The 24,017-nt window shown below is 37.7% G+C and overlaps 1 protein-coding gene across 4 annotated transcripts in view; it reads right to left on the bottom strand.

Moving 5' to 3' along the window:
• RASSF8 (Ras association domain family member 8) overlaps positions 1–24,017 on the bottom strand; it is a 92,327-nt gene that overhangs the window by 63,900 nt on the left and 4,410 nt on the right. Inside the window, exon 2 of one of the 4 annotated variants that reach the window (XM_068949926.1) lies at positions 85–221. The exons of 1 other annotated variant lie outside the window; for it this stretch is intronic. The gene's annotated coding sequence lies outside the window, so the exon portion shown is untranslated. Of the gene's footprint in view, positions 1–84; positions 222–9,419; positions 9,445–24,017 lie in introns of those variants that run through there. 2 more of the 4 variants (XM_068949944.1, XM_009690352.2) reach the window with 2 other exon arrangements.

Here is a 24,017-nt window from a genome sequence, read left to right as displayed (position 1 = left end):
ACTACAGTAACTCAGCCTGTCACAGCCCTTAGTCTCTCAAGCTTCTTTTGAAATGCTACAGAAATAATGCAGTAAGGCAGGTACCTCACCCCCTGTATCCCAAGAAGGTATCTTCTCTGGTCGAAGGGTACTTCACCACCTCTGTTCCTTCATTCTTTTTCTCAGTAGGCCTCTTCCCATAATTTAATTCACTTCTTCCAAGGTTAGAGTAGATCAGAATGCTGCAAATCAGCAAGGAGCAGTATTGAGAGCAAATCAGCAAGGAGCAGTATTGAGAGCAAATCAGCAAGGAGCAGTATTGAGAGCAAATCAGCAAGGAGCAGTATTGAGAGCAAATCAGCAAGGAGCAGTATTGAGAGCAAATCAGCAAGGAGCAGTATTGAGAGCAAATCAGCAAGGAGCAGTATTGAGAGCACGTTCACAAAGGAATCTGCACTTGTCCTGCATCACTGATGTATCACACGCTAACTAGATAGTGTTTTTATTCCACCTCCGCAATGTACTTTCACCACCATTTGCACAGATTCACTTGATGACAATATTTTCCTATGTCTTTGAATTCTCCCTAATTACTAGTTTATCTTCTATAGCTGGGACTTGAACAAACAAAAAGTTACACACAAGTTTTTAATATTTACTCAGACACATGCTTAAAGTCAACTCGTCTACCTTCCTTCTTCCCCTTATGCTAATTCCCACAATGACATGAGACAATTCTACCCCTCAAAAAATTAGGCCAGCACAAAACACTAATGATCCCTCTGATAAAGTCCACTTCCAAATCAAGCAGGAAGCTGTAATGCCCACAAAGAGACTCAATAATGCCCTCAAGTATGCAGTATTTCAAGTATTAGGTCCTTATGGAGATAAGGATGCAAGTATACCTATATTTCCACTGCAAAGAAAGAGTATGGATATCCCAAGAGTGTATACATTTTTCTTCTGTGTGCTTTCTTGTTGCCCCATCAAATAAAAACCTACACTGCTTCATTTTCATATAGATGGCCTGTGGAAAAACACAGCTACAATTATGCTATTAATGTGAAGGATTAAGTACTATGGTAAGAATACACCAAGTCACCTAACTTAGTTTCAAAGCCTAACCATGCTAATACTGCCACAAACTTTAAAATACATTTATATAGTTTCTAAAGTTAATATTTTATTAAATGGAAATTCCATTATGTGGCTAGAAAATGGGCCATTTTTCAATACACTAATGCCATCCTAATTGTTCAAATTAAAAATGACATGCCAGAGTGTTCACTGGCTTCTGCTCTTTCTAATCATATAAGATGTCAGAGTTCAGACAATCTCTTCAGTTGGAAAGAAGAAATACATCAATAGCAATAAGCATTATATTCAACTCCACAAAAGAGAAAAGCATCAACCTACAGCTTTTCATAATATATTACAACAGGTGCACGATTATTAAATTCAGCTGCAATGTTCAAGAATTCTCTCTGCAGAGAAGCACAAAAAAGACTTTTTTCTGACTTACTACAGCTAAATAAGTCTATACTGTAGAATGAAAAAACAGTTTTCTGCCATAGCACCAATTACCTTTATTAAGATTTCTCTAAATTTTCAGTGCTAGGGTCCATCCGAGACTACTGCTAATTAAACAGGCAGTTTTTGGAATCAGCGTCTACAAACAAGCTAGAAGGGCAGCAACACTAATAATCTCCACTTGCCAAGTAGGTGTGCTACGCTAAGGAAATAGCATGTGTAACATTGTGGGGCAGAAACCCTCTTAACTTGCACCAAAGTGTAAATCTTTTTTTAAAGTTGTATCATTTGATCTAAGCCATCTTTTGCTTCCAAAAGCTAACAGTTTAGGTCAGGACTAGCTTCCTCTGCCAAATTTCTTTCAAGAACACTGTACTCACTGTTGCTTATGTGACCCCAGACCTGTAAAGGCAGGCATGACTGCAAGAAAAGGAAAAAAATATAAAGGTAAAGTAAGCAGCCTTCAAAGAATTCTGTATGCGTGATAGGATTAGCATGGGAAAGCTAATAATACCTGCAAAAGGCCTAGAAAATGCAGTTGGCAAAGCATTTAGTATGATTTTATAAGTTTTCACAAGAGGCAGTCAGAATCAAAATGAAAGGAAAAAAGAACTAACAATCAAAGCAATACAAGACTGCTGGCTTTCAAACCTGTGCTACGCAAATCAAATCCTACTGCATTCACTGCTTAAAGTACAGGCTCTTACTCTTATCGGCATTTTCAAGACCAAGTCTTTCCCTGCCACAAGGAACAGAATGCTAGAATTGATAGAAAATCTAATAGTTGTGAGAAACCTTTTACAACACTGCACAAAAAAAGCCAACTTAAAAAGATTTTATGCAACATGATGTATAGGTAGAGCATGTTATTTAGGAAGGTGAGACATCGCCTCATATTAATGGTGACAGAATTCACAGGAGGCAAAAGCTAGCTTTCCTTCAGACCAACATTTATTGGGCAGATGCAAGAGCCCAGTGACATCAAGCACCACCAGTGACAGTATGGAATTGATGTTCTCCTGGCTAGAGCAGAAAAGGTCACCTGCACAGGACAGCATTATACAAACTACAGCAATATTTCCATAGGGGGAATGGATGCTTTTAAAATCTAGGTCTTCACCAAAACACACGAGGAGCCTGATTCCATCTCCACGCGTTTGACTGAACAAGACATGCTCGTAATCCCTGTGCATTTTTCCCTAGAAGCAGCAAGAGACTTTCTGCAGCCACTTGGCCAGGAACAGAGTGAAACATTCTTTTTTTCTTTAAATAGAAGAACTTTCAGAAGAATAAAAATTAAATATTCCAGATATTTAGAAGAGGTAGCTAAATTTTAAGTCTACACGCAATAGTGCTGTAGATGGGGAGCCATAAGACTTATATGATGTGTAACAGGCGAGGGGGGGAACAACGCACACTCAACAGCAAAGTCAAAATGCCCAGACACTTACTATTCACTTTAATTTCTCTCAGATGCATTGTAAACCAGACATTCCTTTTTCCTCAATTTAAAAATATAAACAATCTATTTTCTAATAATTTCTGTTGTTCTTGCAAGAAATCCCCTGAAGACAGTAGTATGATGGAGGAGAGCACGTACTCTGGATAGGATATAATTCCCTATATGAGAGGGATTACTAAGTCTTGTAAGAAGTGTCCAGGAATCATCTTGCAATTATTCTGTTGTTACAGAAAATATATATTTTTAGGAAGGAACTAAGACAGGACCAAAACATTGGTCTAGTCATTTTCAACAGAACTTTTTACTAGCAAAAAAGACAGATTATACAGGTCAGACAATTCACCGAGTTATCATGTCCACAAGAAATACATATTCCTAATGTTTAATTCTCTAAAAAAGCAATTGAAAATGCTCAAAAATGCATTTTTAAACTGAAATCTCCCAAGCTACCAAACTTGTAGTGTTAGTAAGCAACTGTTAATATGTTGTTATATAATAATTGCTAATAAATAAGTTTTTGAAGTGCATGCATTAAAAATAGAATCAGCATTTTCCTGGCAGCTTGCCACAAACATAACAATTATTTTGTTTTTGCAGTAGCACTGCCACTGGCTGACAAGCTGGTAGCAATTCAATTGAAAAGTTATTCTGGCTTAAGTTTGTTTCCTTCCCAACATTAATTGAAGGTGGTTTGCATTACTCGGCTTTAATGCAATAAAAGCAAGACTGCTGTCACTTAACTATAAATAAGAGTACATCATCTATTGGGTATTACTGAAGAGCTGAACTATAAATATGATTTGTAGGTATGCACAACAAAAATTCTACAACATTTAATTTTGTAGCATCTTACGTCCTACAAAAGCCCTTAACCATAGCAGCAGGTTCGCCATAGACTAAGTTTGAGGCGTAGACAGCAGCCTCGCAGGGAAACCTGCAAGGTAAAAAAACCCCACCCACCCACCTACCTATGCCATCATTTCTACTTCCAAATGCTGTCTTTCATTGCATCATTTAGAACTGAAAGTTCACTTACCAACAAGAAAGCAATGCAGAAAAGAATTCTCCTGTACATGTTTTATCCAACAAACAGAAGAGCTGAAGGCAGAGTTCGGAAAGTTCCTCATACACGTAAGTCAACATCTATTCTCATTTAAAAAATCACAACAATAACACAAGCCTACAAATCCTCAAATAAGAACAATCTGAGAACCTTGCAGTATTCTGGAGAATGCCCTAGAAGCTGGAAGATACAGGAAGGTGCTGCCATTCTGTTACTGGACAGGTCAATATGGGAAAAGGCAAAAGAACCATTTGTCACATACATGCCTCAGTCCTAGTATCTTCTAGTGTCTTGATGCAGATCTTCATGGCTACTGAAAACTACAAAGAAGTTAAGCATTAACTCCCCACCTAGCCTTTCAGAGAGAGCAATGCAAGTCTTCATGGCCATACAAATGAACTGTCTTTGAAAAACACATACATCCCTCTCTGTAACTATTTCATTCTGGAAAGCCTTCTAGCAAACGTTAAAGTGAGCTGTAGGCAAACTAAAGAACAAATTATTAAACCTAACCTGAGTGCAAAAAGTTTAACATGCTGTTAAGTACAATATGTTGTTCTTCCAAACTGGTCATCTCAAAATATTAAAGGTGTAGATACTGGTATACTGCAGCTGAATGGTTCACTGGATAAATGGCAAACCAGGAGCACAACACAGTAAAATCATTTTCAAGGCAATGTTAAAGTTAGATTACAGAGCTAAGACCTTTTCATCATCTTTCATCTTTGCTTAAAACCCTGTTTTAGCAGTTGTTGCTACAGTAAGTGGAGAAAAGATAAAACATTTTATCTGCAATAGAAAGAAGTAATCTGCACATAATTCAATTAGGTGCTTCCATTAGATATACATCAAATTATCCTTCCCTTGAAAGTACAGAATAAACATTTGCTGGCCCTTGGTCTGCTTATCATATAGAAGCACATATAAAGCACCATATAAGCAAGTTACAATGCGAAGTTACAGAAAAGAAAAACCTAGATCACTATACCTTTCTGAGGGGGAAGAACAGACCATACTAGTGTAGGCCACCAATTTAACATCAATATAAAACTGTAAGAACAGTTCACATTAAAAACATATAGGAGAGAAAACCTCAGAACAATCATTAAGAGGACACCAAGAGGTAGCATTTAGGCACATAGCTTGGTTCTATTAGCTAATAACATGAACAAAATACACATTACCTAAAATATACCTGGAACTACATACAGAAAAGCATACATTGCCTGCAAGAAAAAACACACTTTGAATTTTTTAATAAATATTTTTAAGTAATGAACTAACCACAATTGCTATTTTTAGGACTTCAAAATTGGCTTCTTATGTATATTAGTTGAACAACAGACCAAAAGTTATTTTCACAGCATTGCTTACAGAGCTGCATAAATCCCAGAAACAAAATCCAGAGCTATGGCTTGTTTTGTTTTTGTTTTTTTAAACACCAATTCATTCGCACCTTGGATTTACACTCTTCACTAAGAGTTTTTCCCTTTCTTCAAGGTAAACGTTAGAGGCCTTCTTCTTGTGAAGGCAAACAACTGCAGTTCGGCCACTAGTGGCACTTTTATGTGTTGAGAAGAAACCAAAGAGACATGAAAAAGCTTTCAAATTTTATCTGCTTTCACTTACAGCAAACTAGACAAAGTCCTCATATAAAGCAAAATTAGATATAGTCAAATATTTAAAAGCCACAGCAGCTTCAACATTTTCCTTTGCATTCAACTACGTTACAGTATGAAACTATGTGATGCTGCTAGTTTCTTCTGTGCTTGTGGTTCTTGGCAAACTATGATTCTGGGGGAAAATATAAATATCCCTACTGCTAATGAGGTTATTCTTTAACATCATTAAAAGCTATTTATCCAGGACTGGATATGTGTTAGATAATGGATCGAATCACTCTTCACAGTAATTCAATTACAACAGAACTCCCTGAGCCTTCTAAAAATAAGTAGTACAACATAGGTGAAGCAACTGGTAAGCAAATTACAGCTCATCTAAAAGTGACGTAAATGCAAGTCTCAGCTATTTAAAGGTATCAATAAGTGACAAATAGGTCTGTAAACCTGGTCATGTTGTTTAGGCATATTATGTGGAGAAAACAAATTCAGCATTTCTGTATTTCTAAAGTTCTCCATCTGCATCTTTGCTTTCCACATACCCTGTACAAAGCATAAATAATAGAATCCCAGGTAAACATTGCCTGTTATGCTCAAACTGCATGACCATTCTGCAACATGAACAAACCCACACATTTTCATTGAGAACAAGGTAAGATCTTCCCACTTCTGAGAAGGGAGAGAAATCCCACAAGATTTTAAATCAGTTAGTCATGATAGACTTGCATAATACAAGGCTAACTCCATAATAATGATTTTTTTTTTTTAAATTGTAACATATAAGAGTGGAGAGAAGTCAAATAAACACAGGAGAACTGAATGCCAGAGAGATGAAACAAGCAGCTGTATAACCTGTTCTCTTGGATAAGCAGCAGCTGAATTAGTCGCCTGATTAAGCACACAAATATCCTGGCCTGGCCCTTTAAATAAATCCTAATGTGCAAGAAGTGAAGTCATGCAAGCTTTCTTAAAGTGTTTGTATTTATTCATTTCAATTCATGTGCAAGCTAAGAAACACCTGCAGGAAGGAAGAAACTTTGTATGTTAAGATACCTCCTCAAGGAGCATTTTTACAAAGACTAAGTAGTTCAAGCAGTGGAGCTTCTAGTCTTCTGTATTTAACTGCAGGTAGTTTGTAAGTATACTCCCCTGTAAGAGATTTACCTTGTATATGTACTTTCTTACAATTTGTCTTTAGCTTTTAAAACTTACTAATTGCTGGTATAGAGAACAAGAGTCATTGCCAAATAATCATTGTGCCAACATATTTCAAACAGAAGGCAAATTTCTTCTTAATAAGAATAAACAAGATTTCTTCGCTACACCTAGTCTTTACAGGTAGTGACATAATTATTCGGTTATGCTTATTTCTGGCTCTTCCTCCCTAACCCTGTATCTATGTCCTATGAAAAATGCCTTCCCCTCCACCCCCACCAGCTCCTGTTCAGTCTAAACATCGACATTGGCAAATTCCAATTGAATTCCAGCCACCACAGTAGAGGAAAAGACTCCCCTGTATTTTAGAACAGACCTAGAATCTCCTGTCTTGATCAAGAGGCCACGGACAAGACCAATACAGCAGTGATATTCCATGTTCCTAGAATAGCTTAGCTAGATGAAACGCACAAAGCTCACCTTAAACACCCAAATGTGCTGAAACACAGAAAAGGAAAATTTAGGCCAGAAAAGCATTCTCCAGAACACTTCATCCCACACTGGAAGAGTACATCCGAATCAACCAATTCTCCCTTTTCATTCCTGATACTATGTAGTTTATTATTATTTATTTATTATTATTGGTCTAATGATCCCTAAACAAAACGATATACTAATGAACAAATTGATATTTCTGTGAAACAAAAGAAATCCTAAAAAAATCTGAAAAACCAGATCTATGTTGTTAATTATGATTTTTTTAACACTATGGAAATACCTCTTTGCTGATTAAAGATCTCTTGGCACTGTTCCAAAAACCCCTTATTCATTTTTTGAGGGCAAGATAGCACCTAGCTATAACGTACATTTAAAAAGTACTTAAAATTGTCATCTTTGTAAGAGTAACACCACTCATCTATCAAAACAGTTTATCTGCTTTCAAACCTCCATAGTATTTCATTGAGGAAAAAAAAGTTTACTGAGGGGAGCTCTTTCTGGAACCTTAATTCTATTCATAAACATCTAAGACAGTCTGTATTCCAATACTTCCCACAAAATACATCATCTACATAGAAGGTGGTCACCTGCCATGACCAACTGATACTAAATACTTTGAGTCACTAAATGCCTAGCACAAAATAAATCTCCAGCGTAATACTGTTTTTCATACATTTGATACACTTTCACTCTGTCAAGTTCTTGTAGGTTAACGTGAATGGTACAAGTCATAGAAATACAAAAGTGCCAATCCATAAGACGTTTGCTTTCAAGTAGTAATTGCAATCACTATAATGTTTCCCCAAGCAGCTCTAAGTGAAGGTGGAACACTGATAAAGTATGTCTAACTTATTAAGGGAGCTAGGGGGAATCATGTAACCAGATAAAGCTTCAAGATCAGAAAAAGCTACTTTCTCAAAAGGACACTTTTTCATAGACTAGAAGATTGCAAGTTCCTCCTATCAACTCTTGTATTCACGGCGTAACCCTGGCATTCAAGACAACATAGCATTACATTCTTTACTATTCTCTGAACAACCTCCATTCCACTCTAGAGCCAGGGTGAGCCATCAATTTCTTTGGGTCTTCTTCCAGAAAGTTAAGTCTTCACCCACCTTCATGTGGGGTTGGCATTGTCATTCTGCCCTTACAAAATCCACGCAGACCAGGCTTTACCCGTTGTTGGTAAGAGCATAATGGGAATTTATAGACTTTTCATAATGAAGTGGTGCATTTGAGCCCTAGGCTCACTGAAAACAGTTTCAGGATCTTTTTAGTCTATCCAAGTTGTTGCTGCAACTGATGCATCCACAACTGCTTTTTCCAGGGCTGGTGCAAGGCAAGGGAGAACACCTACATTACTACACAGTCAGCTGATATGAGAACTAAGGGGAAGGCAGCAGAGGTCAGATCTGGTCTTTTTAGTACAGCAGACACTGGATTTGCTATCAGGAATAGAAACTATGATCATGCAGTCATTATATATGTGACAATTCAACAGTGAAGATCAAGCAAAGTGTACAAAAATACAAACAGAAGATAAATGTTTAGATTTCATGCCAGGTTAAGTTACCAGATCTGTAGGCAGTTAAAGTCAAGCATCTCTCAGAAATGAGCTACACTAGTTATCATTCCTCACTCTCCACAAAATACGTAGTGCTGATAATATCAACATTAATCTGTTGATTTTGAAATGTTTAGTGTAAGGAACAATTTACTCAGCCAGCAGCTGAAGGTGACAGTGAGTCCTAAACTCCCTGTTTCCATGGAAATCAAATTTGGATCAGTACAAGCAAAGATTTCGGCATTTAAAACCAAACCACTCATCTTACAGTCTCTGTTCCAATGTTTGTTTTCCTGGGAAACAAGGATTTAAAAAAAAAAAAGACATCTGTCATGGACATTAGTGATCTTCATAACTCATTCTGCATTGTGATTTCTCATTTTCTTTTAGAGGCATCCATCCCCTTATAAACTATGCACCAAAACAGTCAATTTAATGGCAGCCAGCCAGATACATTTTACAAACATGACAGCGTTCCAAATTGTGGATTTCAGAGGACAGATAGGTCACTAGTTACATGTTGTTAAGACATATGAAATAATTCCTTACCATCCAGCTCCAAACCACACTAAACCAGGAAACTCTTTCCATTCACAATAGCCACAAGAAACAACCACTGAAAATCTCTTTTCATTAAGATGACCTCCACCAGATAGCCAGAACAGCACAACAGAACTGTGAGATTTTTCAGTTGTAAAATCCTTTACTACTTTGTCCTTAAGCAAGGACTGAAGAGGCTTATTTTATCATCACTAACCCAATGCTTCCGCAACAGCCGCTGCCCAAAGCTGCAAGGGAGAATTCCAACTTGTTGATTATAACTGCAGGATGCTCACTGGCAGCGAAAACAATTTGCCAATGGTATTAATGGCTCCTATTTCTTGTGTTTAGCAAGAACAAAGGAAGAGTAATTTTCTGGAGGTATTTACGTTGATTTTGCAACTGATGACAACACTCCACATGCTCTCAGACACTTTGGTACCTTTGCTAATTTCTTTCCTAATACATTGCCTTCTCCAAGCTTCACAGAGGTTGCTGTAACTCCTGAACTGTGGTGGGTTTTTTTTTTGTTTGTTTTTTGAGGTTTAGCAGGTTTCGTGTTGCAAGCAAGATCTTGAGGTGAGAGCAGCCAACTCTGTGTCCTAACCACTGAGATCAGCAGACAAAGATATTTGAAGGGACTCCCCTCTCAAGTTCACCATCTTCAGAAGCATGAGGCTACCACTGAGAGCTTTCACAGTCATTTGTCCCTGCAAAAAAAAAGGGTCTTGAGGCCAATTAGAAAAAGTAGAATTAAAAAAAAAAAAACCTAAGCCAGCCCATTCTCCTAAGAAAACTCCCAAACCCCCATGGAAATAAAGATTTCAACTAGCATTTCAAAATGCAAGCAAATGAAGCAACATTTCCCAAAATTTACCTTTGAGAAAGTTGGGCTATGTCATTAAAAAATGACTACATAAAAAAGAGAGAGAGAGAGAGAGAGAGAAAGATTTGAGATGCTTTCCCAGCAAACTCAATTCTACTGCAAAACTTGCTGTGTAAATTGAACAGATGGAAGGACACCTTTCATACACATAGATCTTTAACATTAAAGACTCAGTAAAAGTAAAGACTAGAAAAATCAAAATTGTAAATTTAAGGTATTTATCAAGGCAGACGCATATACAAATAAGTTCACTGCTTTGTTGAACTTTTATACAATTATCAAATCACAATTATGACATGTGCAGGCATTTGCGATAACGTACTCTCCAAAAAATGTAACAGCTCTTCTTATATCACATAAATAAAAAATAATTCCCCAAGACATGTATAGAACTTAAAGACTGACTATTTGATCCACCATGGATTGAAAAAAAGGATTGCAAGGACAGAGATTCCTGAAAAGTGCTAAGTAACCGTAACTTGCAGCAGCTCATAGAAGAATCCTAAGTTTTTAAACCTCCAAAGGACAGGATAAGCAGCATGAGTTTGATCATCTGAATGTTTCATTCGAAAATAGTCAAGTAGGTTAGCTTGAAATGGTGTCCCTATGAAATAATCCCAACAAGATGAATGCAGAAAATAAATGCCTTAATCCCTTTTGTATCAGTACAGATGTACGTAGATTCATCCAGTAGGCTCAGAGCAGAGGTAACTTGGGTCTGTGGTGTGCAGGTTAGATTAGACGACCTAAAGGTTTCTTCCGGTGTAACACCTCCCTCCCACTATCTGCCCTGATGCTGACAATAAGGAATTTTATATACACAGAATTCGCCGGTAAACACAGTAACCCTTTCTTCTAAGGATTTGCCTTTCCTTCTCACTTCACTGACCACCTATATAGAAGAAAAAAGCAAATCATGCCAAGTTATCGGGAAACTTAGGTGCCAGCCTTACTCCACTCCTACAGTTTGTCCTCATTATTAAAACCCAGGACTACACTCTCAAATCTAGAAAAAATAATGAATTTCAACTGACCCTTTTCTCTTCCCATAGCCCTGCAATATTTTGACATAAAGCTTAGGTAAGCAACTTACCGTTTCACATTATAGGTTCTGAGAGAAGTGAAAAAGCTGAAAAATTTTGAAACAACCACCAACCCCTTTGCATTTAGGCATCACACTGAGATTTGCCATTATACCAGGAAAAAAAAAAACAATTCAACAGCTCCATCAAACACAGCAGCTTGTTTTGGCAACCTCATTTTTAGGAGATCAGATTTAGCTACTCAGCTTTAATACTCTTGTTTTTGAGTTAACCATCTGTTCTGTAACATTTAGACAGACAGATCCAGTGAAGCAAGATGTCAATCTCAGGGTCTTTGGGATAAAACACTTCCATATCAAATCAATACAGAACAGGCAAACAGAAGCCATCAAAACAATACTCAACCTTCCCAACAAGCAAGTGAGTTGCACTTAAGTTTTTACACCTAGTCTGTGTTTTAGTTGTATCCAATTAGTAAGAGGAACACAGGCTAACACACTATATATTTTATCAATTAACATGAAGAGGGAACAGCTTTTAAAAAAGAAATTTATGAAGCATGAGGAGATGGATCTGTCTGAAAGGCTTCAGAACACAAAAAAAGTTCCAAATAGAACAGCTGTAAGTCAAACTTAGAGATCTTAATCTAGGTCCTTGTAAGAAGATTGCCAAAAATAATGCAAGCTATTCCACTGTTGTATGGTAACTGTCACTGTAAAGGAGGTACAAAATTCTTAAGTGAAAATACACAGCTAGAAAGCACTCCATACACAATATGATAGTTTTTAAAAAGTACAGTTGCTGTGAAAATACTGAAGCTTCTCTTTCCCATTCAAAAAGATACAAAGCAGCACACAAATGTTATTTAAAGCTACAAAAGATGACAGGATTTATAGGTGTTACTGACTAGTGAACTCTTAACATTTTTAATCAGGTAATACATTTCTTCTACTAAAGGGACCATCAATAAGCAATTTGTTTTAGCAAACTGCCAACACAAACAGCTAGAAGATGGCCATAGAAACATTTGGCTTGCTCAGCATTCCTTGATCTTTAAGTTCTGTTTTCTATCTATAAACTGTTTCCAGCAACACCCAGTACAGTTCATGCAGTTCATGCCTCCAATACCTTGAATGTTATGGTTTGCAAATGATTTGTAATACTACTAGATTTTGCATATCCTACTGCATGTCCTACTTCCACAACATGGCTAATAAGGGCTTACTGCTCCCAGACACTTGAATCTCTGACCTCTAAGACCTTCCTGCAAATGCCTGTATAGCTTCCTCACAGCTTTGGTGGAAAGCCTGCATATTATTACAAGACTGTATCAAGAATACACAAGCACTTACACAAGCACAAACACAATACACAGTGTTTCTTATTTCAGCCCTAAAGGGAAATATAGCAACTATACATCCCCTATAGACATAGGGCACATAATCCATTACAATTAACTCTTCTATTCCTGTTCTTCTATAAAAAAAAAAAAGACTTCAAAAACCAAATCTGCCAATACACAGATTTGGAGCAGCTCACATGTTCTTCCAGTCCTGCACGCAACAACCTGGATTCATTGCACATCTGCTTTCCACAGCACTTAACTCCACAGCACAGATAGCTATTTTCAAAAATTCTTAATAGTGACTCAGTTCTACCACAGCACACCTCAAATTTCAACTGTTAGTCCCATTTCTTTAGGCACTAGCTTATTTTTCAGTGAAGTAAACTAAGTAGAAAAACTGTGTCAGCTTCCAATATAAGCTAGCCAACAGTTAAATCTCCACTTTTCACAAAATTAGAAAGTGAGAGAAAACAAAAATTCCTCAAGAAACCACCCTGAGGCTCTGCAGTCACTTCGAAACACTAGTTAACCTCTGTTTTCTGAATCAAAGTTTATCTACAGGATTGTATAACGTTGATGCATGATTAAACAGTTGGCAGAAGATGTCAGAATACACTACCATTTTAAGACTTCTTCTAAACTTCCCATGACTCACAGCGTAGGCTCTATTAAGTAAACTTTTAATTTACCAGTTTTTAAATCAAGTAACTCAAGACCTAGATTTTCAGAAATCGGGTACCTATACATAAGCAACTAAATACATGCTGTGATGCTCTGCCAAACTTTGTAAAAACTGATACGGTAGGTGCCGAGTATTTCGGAGTAAGAGGCCATTCAGCAAGTTCATCCTGTCTTCTTAGTGCATAGAATGAAGGCATGGACCCAATCTATTAGAACTATTACTATCTTCTTACAAAATTAATTCATATATAAGCTAACCTAGTAAAAAGGCAAGGAATTAAACTTTTCTCCTTTTTCTTTCTCTTGATAGTATGTTCTAGCATCATTTTACCAGAAAATTTTCTGGCCATTAAAAGGAGAAAAGTGGGTTTCCAACGGAAAGATGCACCAAGTCACCTAATCCATATACAGTTCAACTGTATGAGATTTACAGGTTAATACCTGAACTGAAGGGAACCCTCTCCCTCAAAAAAACAAAACAAAAAATCCCAAAATAGAACAGCTTGGCCAAAGATTTGATTTCAAAAAAGAATTCTAGTAACTTAGAACCCAGTGAAGTACAGGACATTAATCAGATATTCCCCCTCGACTTCATTCAAGAAAAAACAACCAAAAGAAAAACGTTGTTCTGCTCCTACTTTGCAGCTTGTAGCTTAAGGTTGATTTATCATGTTGGGCCAGGAGTGCGATGTTTCTGTAAATATAAGAGTTATCATCAGTGAAGTTCAGGCTTTTCTGTCACACAGGTTACAAAACTCTAAATTCAAGAAGGAACACCCACTCTATATTCCTTTTACAAAGGAAATGGTGTACGAATGAGCAGACCTGAAATTCTGGATCCATTATTAGGCATACTTTTTTCATATGCACCTTACAAGATGTAACTTGTTGCTTATTTTCTATAGAGAAGTCTGCATTTTTAGCTCCTTATTATGGCTTTCATCAAATGTATCAACCACATTTTCTTCAGAGTACCCCTGGACAAGAGATCTTTAAAATCCTTTCTGTTAGTTGATGCATTTTGAATTATAATTCATAATGTTCACTATGTTTGTTGGCTTTTTTAAACGACTGATAATTCATAAGGAATTTCAATATATTATACATTTCTTTCAAGTTTTTCTAATGCACAGTCTCTTTTCATTTGCTGCGTTCAAGTGTGTAGATGTTTGCTTCCATATAGAAATTTAGTTTCTGGAAAGCTGAGAGCTTACCTAGAACTGGAGAATGGTCAGATCAACTCCCCCAATCCAGCTTTCTGAACAAACTTTGAAGCGGCCAGAAAAGAAGCTGACAAGAAAGCCCTGCTCAAAACAGGACTGCCACTCAGTTCAGACTGGTTGCTTTAACCAGCTGGGTCTTGAAAACCTCAAAGGATGAAGATTCTTCTCTAGAAAGTGAAAACCTCCAACTCTTTACACTAATTAACAACACATTTCAGAGATCATTCACTAGACTAGCTTCGTCTGTGACAAACCTTCGTTATTTTCTTTGATAAATAACTTTACAATTGAAAGTTCAGCACCACTAAGCTGCTCCAGGTTTCCAAAACATCCTAAAAGGTTTTTCCTCAAAAAAACCCACCAGTATCAACTACTATTGATAAGCATTATTAATGCCTAATACATTTGAATCGGATCACGTTCACTTACAAGTGAGTGACTGCTAAGTCTATACAAGCAAACAGAGTTCATGTCTAGTCTCTGAAGACAACTACCTGTCTGTCTCATATAAAATATTGGGTTCTTGCTGCCTGGGACCAGTGGTTTCATTTAAATGGAATAAGTCAACTTCAATTTCATATGAATGACATGTAAATGAATTGTACACATTAGTTTTTAGTGTGAATTATCACAATTCCATCGCTTTTTCCAATTTAAAATACAATACAGTTCAGTTACCACAGACAAACCCAAATAAACAAACAAAGGAAAGCAAACCTACATAAAAAAGTGATTTGTGTCCCAGAATTCATTTGTGGATGACTGAATAGACTCATACCAGATACTTCTTACTTCCCTATCATCTAAATCTCAGATGCTCCAGGTACACGGTCAAAAGGTGAAGCTTAAAAGCATCTCACATCAAGATCTACAGATTTTTATACATAGCATATATTCTTATATAGTATAAACTGTCAGAGTAACACAAAGTATTACAGTTTTATACAAACCAATATTTTAAGTTTTTTTTTTTTAAATCACATCTGTTAAATGTGAAGCAGCTCATTTCATGCGCAGATCCCAGGAGGTTTAGCAAAGATAAAATAGGCAGGCAACTGAAGATACCTGGGAGATTTACTCCTCCTTAAACAAAACCCGGTAAAGGAATTCAAAAAGCACAAAGTAACATAGCCAGCATGGTATCTATCTTTGAATATTAGCCCATGACTGCATCTCAACTTTCTAGCATGCTCTCCAGATCAACACAAAGAAGGTGACAGTGTAAGGGGCAGGTGACTTGGTAAGCAGAGTTCTCCGACAGCGGCCCAGAAGGTCAGAAGAGCAGTTTCCTTCCTAAGGGCTTCCTACGGCACAGCAGACTACAAAGAGGTCCTTGTACTCCAGTCAACAAGTATTAAGTACAAGCCATGGGTAAATGAATTCAGTTTACCCAGAGAAGAACGCAACATTCACATCCCATGGATGATTCTTCCTTGAAAGTCTGCCAGACAACTCCTTCTGGTGAAGTTTACGCAAAAATTCACTGTATACACACACCTTTATAATTCTCAAAGACAATTTTATTTTGAATTCAGGTATCATGTTCCATATCAGTAGAATAATAGAAAGTCTTAAACAACAGTGTGGATGTTAATAAACCAATAAAAATAGTTCCTCTCTAGATTTTGAAGTAACGGAGTATTGAAACAAGAGCTCTGGAATCTCCATAAGCAGCAGCAGTGTAGGCACCATACAAGTCATCAGTTCAGACACATGCTTCAAGCTCTGCATCAAGTTCACCCATTGTCAAGTCCACATGTCAAACTAGCCTAACCTGACACAACCAAAAAACAAACAGTAGTGCAAATGATAGTGTCACAGACAAATTTCAACAAGTGATTATAGATGCGCTTGGCATTAGTTTTAGTGGGACTACTGAAAATTAGTCATATGACTAAAACACATAAAGAACATACTTCAAGATATCTTTAGGATTCAGTGTGAACAGTGCCTTTAAGACTAAAAGAAGCATTTGCATCTCAGGAGAGCAGAGCCTTTGCCAGGGAACATTGTAAACATGGATTAAAGTGTATGAAGTAATCAGTCAGACACCCTGAAGATGGATGCACCTCAACAAAAAAGAACTAGAAGTTCCTTGCAAAACTGAAGTTAAAGAATTTGTCAAAGAACACCGATTGACTGATTTGCCACTGTATTGACTTAAAAAAATGAATTAAGATAAAGCTGGTATAGTGTTGTTGATCCTAACTTACTTTTTGATCCCTTTTGAAAATTTCTATTAATCCTCAATATCAGGAATAGATCCTTTGCAAGAAACCTTATAACCAGGACAGATATACACATATATTTTTTTTGAAAGGGCTGTAATACACACATAAGGAAACCTAGTCTCTTGTTTTACCTCTGCTTTGATGTCTCAGTTTAATGCCTGAAATTTAGCAGGAACGACCCATGTTGGGCCATACTGCTATTTCTAAAGCACTTCAGCAAGGATAGGATTGACTTCATTAAAACTCATTGCAGAAGTCAGCAAGACCTGGAATACTTCTAACACAGAGCAAGATTATCACATTGGACATACAAGCAAGATCATTTTCAAATTCCGCTGGCCATAACGGCACACAAAACCACGTATAAAGCTCTGCATACTCTCACAGAGTTAGAATATTGGTCCTTACAATTACTCATTTTGCAAGAAAAAAATAAGTATAAGTTGCAGGAAAAGATGCTACAGAAGTAGCACAAGTTCACATTTGCCATGCAGCATCTAGGTACCAATTCTGAGATTACACTTTACATATACAACTGCTAAAAAAAATAAAGTAAACTAACAGTTTATCAATATCAATGAAACCAATTAACAAGCTTGTAATGGAAAAAACACTCCTCTAGTTAGTACTTCTGACATGGTTGTGTCCACTGACTAACAAGATGAGCCTTTCCTTTGATGTCTGTTCCTTAACAGGTCATCCATAAAATACTGTTAAGTATGCTTTAAGAACACTGAGCTTTATTTTTTTTTGTTTGAACTCGCATTACAGCATATCAGAAGGTCACTCACTAACCTGCCAGCTCAGATGCTGTAGTTGTCAGCGTACTTTGTGCACGCTGTTGTCCCGGTCAAGATGCTAGGTAAATCAGGTTAGGTTAAGTTAAACCTCTTTCACAGAGGTTTCCCTATCATTGCCTCACAGCCTCAGCACACATGAATTGTTACCTAGAGTTACTGTGGCTCAGCTCACAGGTGGCATCTTATTTGGCTGTCACAACTCTCCTGAGCCTTTGATTTCAGAATAGTATCCTGCACTGCTATGCATTTAGGAAGACTTACAGAAACGGTCATGTTTTCGTAAAAATTTAATCAAGTATTTGCTTGCAGAGCAGAACTTTATTACAATGACAGCTGGCTGGAACTAGCAACAGCCCTCCTACCTCAGGATGGGATAAGCACTTAATCAACAGCTGTTTTAAGGTCTAGTAAGTCATGCAGTAGTTATATCAATACACATTTTCATGAAAAAACCTGGGAAGCAGGGGTTAGATATCCAAAGGGACCTCATCCTGTCATCTTGTACTGTTGTTTGCATTATGGGCAAAGCATCTCGGGTCCATTCGCTACACTAAGATTAAACTAGGGATACTCTCATCTCTGCCCACAATCCAGCAAGTAGAGAAGAGGCTCAGCAGTGCTGCTATATACAGTGACTGCAGGATTTTTTTTCATGATCATCACAAGAAAGTCCAATAATACTTTCCATTGCTTCTAAAAAAAAAAAAAAAAAAAAGCATTGTTTACAAAATCCCAGTTTCTGATGGAGTCCAAATTCCTAACTTCATTTCCTAATTCTGGGGCTCAGAAGCCAATCTCTTCTTGTAAGCCCCAGACCTGCGACAGAACTTCTGCTGGGCTTGTGACCTCACATGGGGTCATGGTTCATAATTAGGGAAGTATTACCTATTCACAGAAGCAATCTGCTCATGTTGCCTAGGTTAGGCAGTGATAGCCATACTCAGTGACAGGGGATGTTCAGAAGTATCCTTTCTGACACGAAGCTAGGAAGTCATGACCTACCCTATCATGTCAGGGTGGGTTTTACAGCAGAAAGATAGGGAGGACTTTTCATTCCTTACAGCACAATCCTCCTTTGTTCCATTTCATTTTGTACTCCATTGCAGCACAATGGTCTTCTGCCTATAGCATGTTTTATGACCATGTGAGGAAGAGGAAGAAGCTTACTCTTAAAAAAACAGCGCATACATTTAATGCTATCCTCATTCATGCTAGTCAAGCTGAATATAATGGAGGTTAATTTGAAATCCTGTCTTCCAGAGTGAAACACAGGTGGTTCCAAGATGCCTGAGATCATTATGGAACTACTAAATTAAATCACTGACAGAAAGCATATAGATTTCTAATTATTCAAGTAGTTGCATATACATTTGGAATGATAAATGTAAAGGGCACTACAAAAATAGAAAAAATATCGTTGCTGCACATATTTAAATAGATCCAGTCATCATCATCTCTGCTACCCACTTAAAACAAATACATTTTTACAAAGGTTGAGGTAAACGATCTAAGTTTTTCAGAAGAGTAGAACACTTTTTAGAGGTGACAGAGCATTTGTCAAGCAATTAGGGAGCTATAAGCCTGAGACAAAGTACAGTTTCTATTTTCTTCTATAGATAGTACATTTTTATCTTATAGTGCATAAATATTTTTAGAGTCATTAGCATTTTCTATACAACACAGAAAACTGAACTTAAGTGAACTTAAGCTCCGAGAGGGAGAAGTGGGGTTCTTTTACAATAGGTAATATAGCAATACTGTAATATAGAAATATATCCACTGCAGTACCTTACCCTCTGCTGAGGGCATGGGTTTTTTTGTCATGACAGGTAACACGCAGAGAAAACATTTACCTGCCACAGGCATTTTAGTATCAGATTCAAACTTTAAAAAAAATAAATAAAATCTGACTAGTCTACCCCTCTGTAATGGTTAATGTCTCTAAGCAGTTCCTGGAAAAATAATCTAAAGTAAGAATGAAAGGGAAAATTGCAAACTAATGAAATGGAGAATCTTGTCAAGAAAGGTAAAAATGTGGCTAGAGGTTAGTGAAGGACAAGGGAAGGGAGGGGAAGAATTCTAGAAAACTCCTAGCTTGGGTTTCTTCAAAGGACAAAGCAGAGAGCTGCCAGAAACAAGCATGTTATTCTCAGAAGACAAGAGGGAATAAATACTGACAGGAAGTCAGGATCACAACAGGACAGGTGCTCAACGTAAGTTAAACTCAACCTCAGGAGAGAGAAACAGCAAAGCAACTCCCTCCTGCCTCCACATAGCTTGGCAGGGAAGGAACGCCTCTATCCGCAAGTGTGACATTTGAAGAAAAAAGTTCCAGTACCTTTCTCTCCTACCAAAAAGCAAATGTTATGCAGCAATTAGAGACATACCTTAAAAGCCACTAGTTCATGAACAAGTATTTAGGAAGACTTACAGCAGAGTAGAAAGAAATGGCTGTGCTGTTAAACATATGGAGCACACACAGTTCACTCCTTAAGTGTTAACACAAGGATAGCAGGTGGAGTGTGAAACCAGCAACATAGGGCTTAGGAAGAGTCACACATATTTAAGAGGCACATTGCCAATTCAAAGTCTGGCAACATAGACTGGGGAGGATATTTTGGAATACAAAGACATCAATAACAGATGACACAGGAATGGGAACACGACAGGGCCTGTGAATGGACACTAGTCTGGAACACAGCAGGACTGCACTGCATTTCCAGCTCTGCTACTGTACTCCGCGCCACTTGGACAGGTCACTTCAACACTTGCACTGCCTGTTCGTTCTGGCCACGAAAGGAGAGGAGCGCTCGTCTCTCGCTGGGCGCTTGCACAGAGCCTAGCAGTACAGGCCAGAATTTCATTCAAGGCCTCCTTCAGAGTACTGTAACAAGTCATCGTTAGTGACCTGTTTTGCAATTCACCCAAAACAGAAGATTGGCAAGTATGGCAAGGCCAAAGAGCAAGAAAGCTCTGGCTTGCTAAAACTTTAAGTAAACCAAAAGTTACCATTGAGTACTTTTTAAAGCATGGCTCTCACACCTTCAGTTGCGAGTCCAGCTCACTCCCACCTTACCTAGGAAAGACGAGCCTCTTAGCTTCTGCTGCAGAACATGATCCACCAATGCACAGAACTTGTTTACTGAGAGACAGCTACAGTCAAATCTTTTCTTATAGCATATATCAGCTCTTAAAGGTGCACTCTATTTTCTAGCTTTTCCTGCAGAGACGATAAGTTTCTACTGCTTAGCGGAAAAAGCTAAAGACGCAAGTAGAACATCATTTCCATTCTTGAGGTGTGAGGCCAGACTAAGCATTCTTGCTCCAGATCATCCTTACAGCTGTCTGTCTTACTTGTACTAGAAAGCCGCTAAAGAAGAAAATTCTCTTAGTTTCCCATATAATAGCTTAATCCAGTATACCACTACTGAATGCTGTAACCAACTTACTTTCTGGTTTGTTCTTGGAAGACAAGGAACAGTCTTGTACTATATTTGTTACAGCGATTTTCCATGTATTGGTTCATTTTGTCACTCCTTTAACTCTTCCATCCATGGAAGAAATTAAAAGTATCTGGGCTTTGGCTATGTTGTATCTTGGTTTGAAATAAAGGCTAAATTCAGAGGATAAGAGCTGAGCAGGTAAACTGGTAAACAAATATAGAAATTACAGTGAAATAACACTGTGAATAAGAAGGGAAAAAAATACCGTTTCTGTTCAGACTATTTTGTGAATTCTTGTTAGTTCAGTTGTTCTCTGATGGGTCTCTTCACTAGAATGAGTTCTGATTAGAGACTTTGCTACACTGTTTATCAGCTCCTTCAAAAAAAAAAAAAAAATCAGTGCTCCCTTTTATGATAAATAGCCTTTGTTATCTCTTAGGGCTATCAAGTTACCAATTCCAATCCCATTAATAGCATGGAAGCATTGTATTGTATTCAGTGCCTGTTCTTCATTAGTCCTGTTGGCCATCAGCACTGATTCCACTACTTAAAATACATAGGATCAAACATGCAGCTATTCATTAAAGGTTTCCACCCTTACTCCCAATAAAATCAATGCAAAGATTTCCAGTGACTCGGAGCCTTGGATTAGGCCCAAGGCAAGCACACGCAACACAATACAGAAGGGACAGTACTAGTGCACGAGAACATACTTCAAAAGCCACACAATCACATTCTGATGGGCAAAGACAAAGGTGTCCCAATACTTCCATTCATTTCTCTCTGGATACCAATTATTCTAGGTAGCAGTGTTAATACTGCTAGCAATAGAGCCTCAAAAGACCATTTAAGCAATTAGTATCTTGTTTGCCAGTCCTCTTAAAACGCGATTAGCTCTGGCATCTTTCTAGAGAAGCAAGTGGAAAGAGTTTGACTTCTGCAGACATCTCATGAGCTCCTTACTTCATACGTGGAGGAAGTGGAAATAGCAGCAGGAGAAGCAAGACCAGGATCTCCAAAGATCTTACAAGACTTCAAGAACACTGGCCAAAGGAACATGCAATTTAGTATGACTGGGGAATTTGAGGCTCTGAGGGTATTTTTCCCTCCATTTGCATTGACAGTTGCTTTATTTTGTTCACTTGATCCCACTAGTCGGACAGTTAGTGGGCTAGCATTAATCTACCAGGCAATAGCTGTAGCTTACTGCAAAGTTGCATGTATTTTTAAGTTTAACATTAAAAAATAAACACATGCCATCAACACCAAAATATCTGCCTTTTTTGAAAATGACAAACAATGCTTTGTTCTAGATCAAGTTACTTAAAAAGAGGTGGTCAGAATCAGGGTAGCCATTGTCAGGGGGGAGGGGCAGAAGGGGAAAGAAGAAAGGAAGGGAGAAGATAAAGTGATACAATCTGATGAAGAGCCCCAAACAGGCCAGTGACAAGAACAGACCCTACAACTCCTGAAGCCACGCTGTCTCGCCCACTTTGGCAGAGATGCAAAACATCTGGCTGCCTAGTGAAATTACAGCCTTTCCTTATGCATGCTCATGAAACTGCTGACTGATGATAAAATGTAAAGTTTTAAAAGGTTGCTCCGGAAACTCCAAATCCTCTTTGAATAACAGCTTGAAAACATTGTTAAACACTTTAGGAGTCCAAAATCTTCCAGTAATAACTTTCAGTTCAGTCGAAATAAAAAGAAGTCAAAAAAACCTTAACATTAAAGAACAACTTATGATACAATAAGCACCAAAACTGCTTCACCATTTTAAACCTGGATTATCCAGACACAGCAAGGTGCATGTTGGAAACGCACCAGGTACTGTTGCAGTAGGGAAATAAGACCCAAGGTTACACCTTGTCCAGCTTCCAAAGCAAGTAAATGAATTCAAACTACAACTTCAGCCCTGGAGCAAGGGCAGAAGCTGCACAGAAGTCTGTTACATTACACATTTCCTAGAAGTTTCCCACCTTCTTCCTCTCAAAACAGTATTAAGGCATTAAAAATTGATGTTTCCGAATACCAAAAGAACGTCACTACTGCACTACTGACGATACTGGGAAAAAGAACTATTCTTTTAAAGGCATAAAAGTCACACCACAGTACAGAGGCAGGAGCAATATCAAAGCAGAGGGCAACAACATTCAGAGTTACCTGCACAGTTGTGCAGTTTGTTTGCAGATAGAAAAAAAAGAGTACCTCACCACTTTCAAAGCCCAAGTATCCTCTTAGTTGTCTGTGTGATCATTTTCCACCCATAAAGGAGGTTAAACCCTCTTAAAGTGAAATACACATTACCATCAACAGTATTTGCCCCAATCCTCAAAATGTCGGTCCCACTCAGGAAAACTTACAGTATCTTTAAAAGTTATCAATAGTTTAGTTATAGTCTCTCTGTTAAGATTCCCCTCTGAGTCCCAGTACCTGGAACTACAGAAAGCACCATGACTTCAAGATTCAATCTGCAACCACAGAGTTGATACCTGTCTTGCACAGAGGACTCCGCAATAAAAACAAGTAAAGCCAAATAAATCAGCAACATCCTATCACATCATAATATACATGTTTATAATTACATACTTTTTTTTTTTTGCATTTGTTACCGTGTAGTAACAAGTGGCCGAGTATTTTTCAAACTCGGCCTCAAATACTATAGTATAATTAGCTCCAATTTTTTAAGATGAGGGATTCTACTGATAATGCTTTGGAACTAAAATTAATTTAGTAACATGTATTGCTACCTTTGTACTTAAGAGTGCTTTGTTAACTATCCCAAGTATTTTGGGAAAAAAGTGTGCTAATAGTACGTATTTCCTCACTTAAATTACAGGCCAGGCTTGCTACACAGGAAAAAGAAACTACAGAGATGACTTTCTAAAGATGGCATTGAGAGCAAAAATAAGCAAACCTTCAACAGCATTAGGAATTAGACAATATCACGTTGAA

This window comes from Struthio camelus, chromosome 1 (genome assembly GCF_040807025.1).
Source record: "Struthio camelus isolate bStrCam1 chromosome 1, bStrCam1.hap1, whole genome shotgun sequence".
Lineage (NCBI taxonomy): Eukaryota > Metazoa > Chordata > Aves > Struthioniformes > Struthionidae > Struthio > Struthio camelus.
Note: the sequence above shows the minus strand (reverse complement) of the source record. Positions and strands in the feature narration are given on the sequence as shown.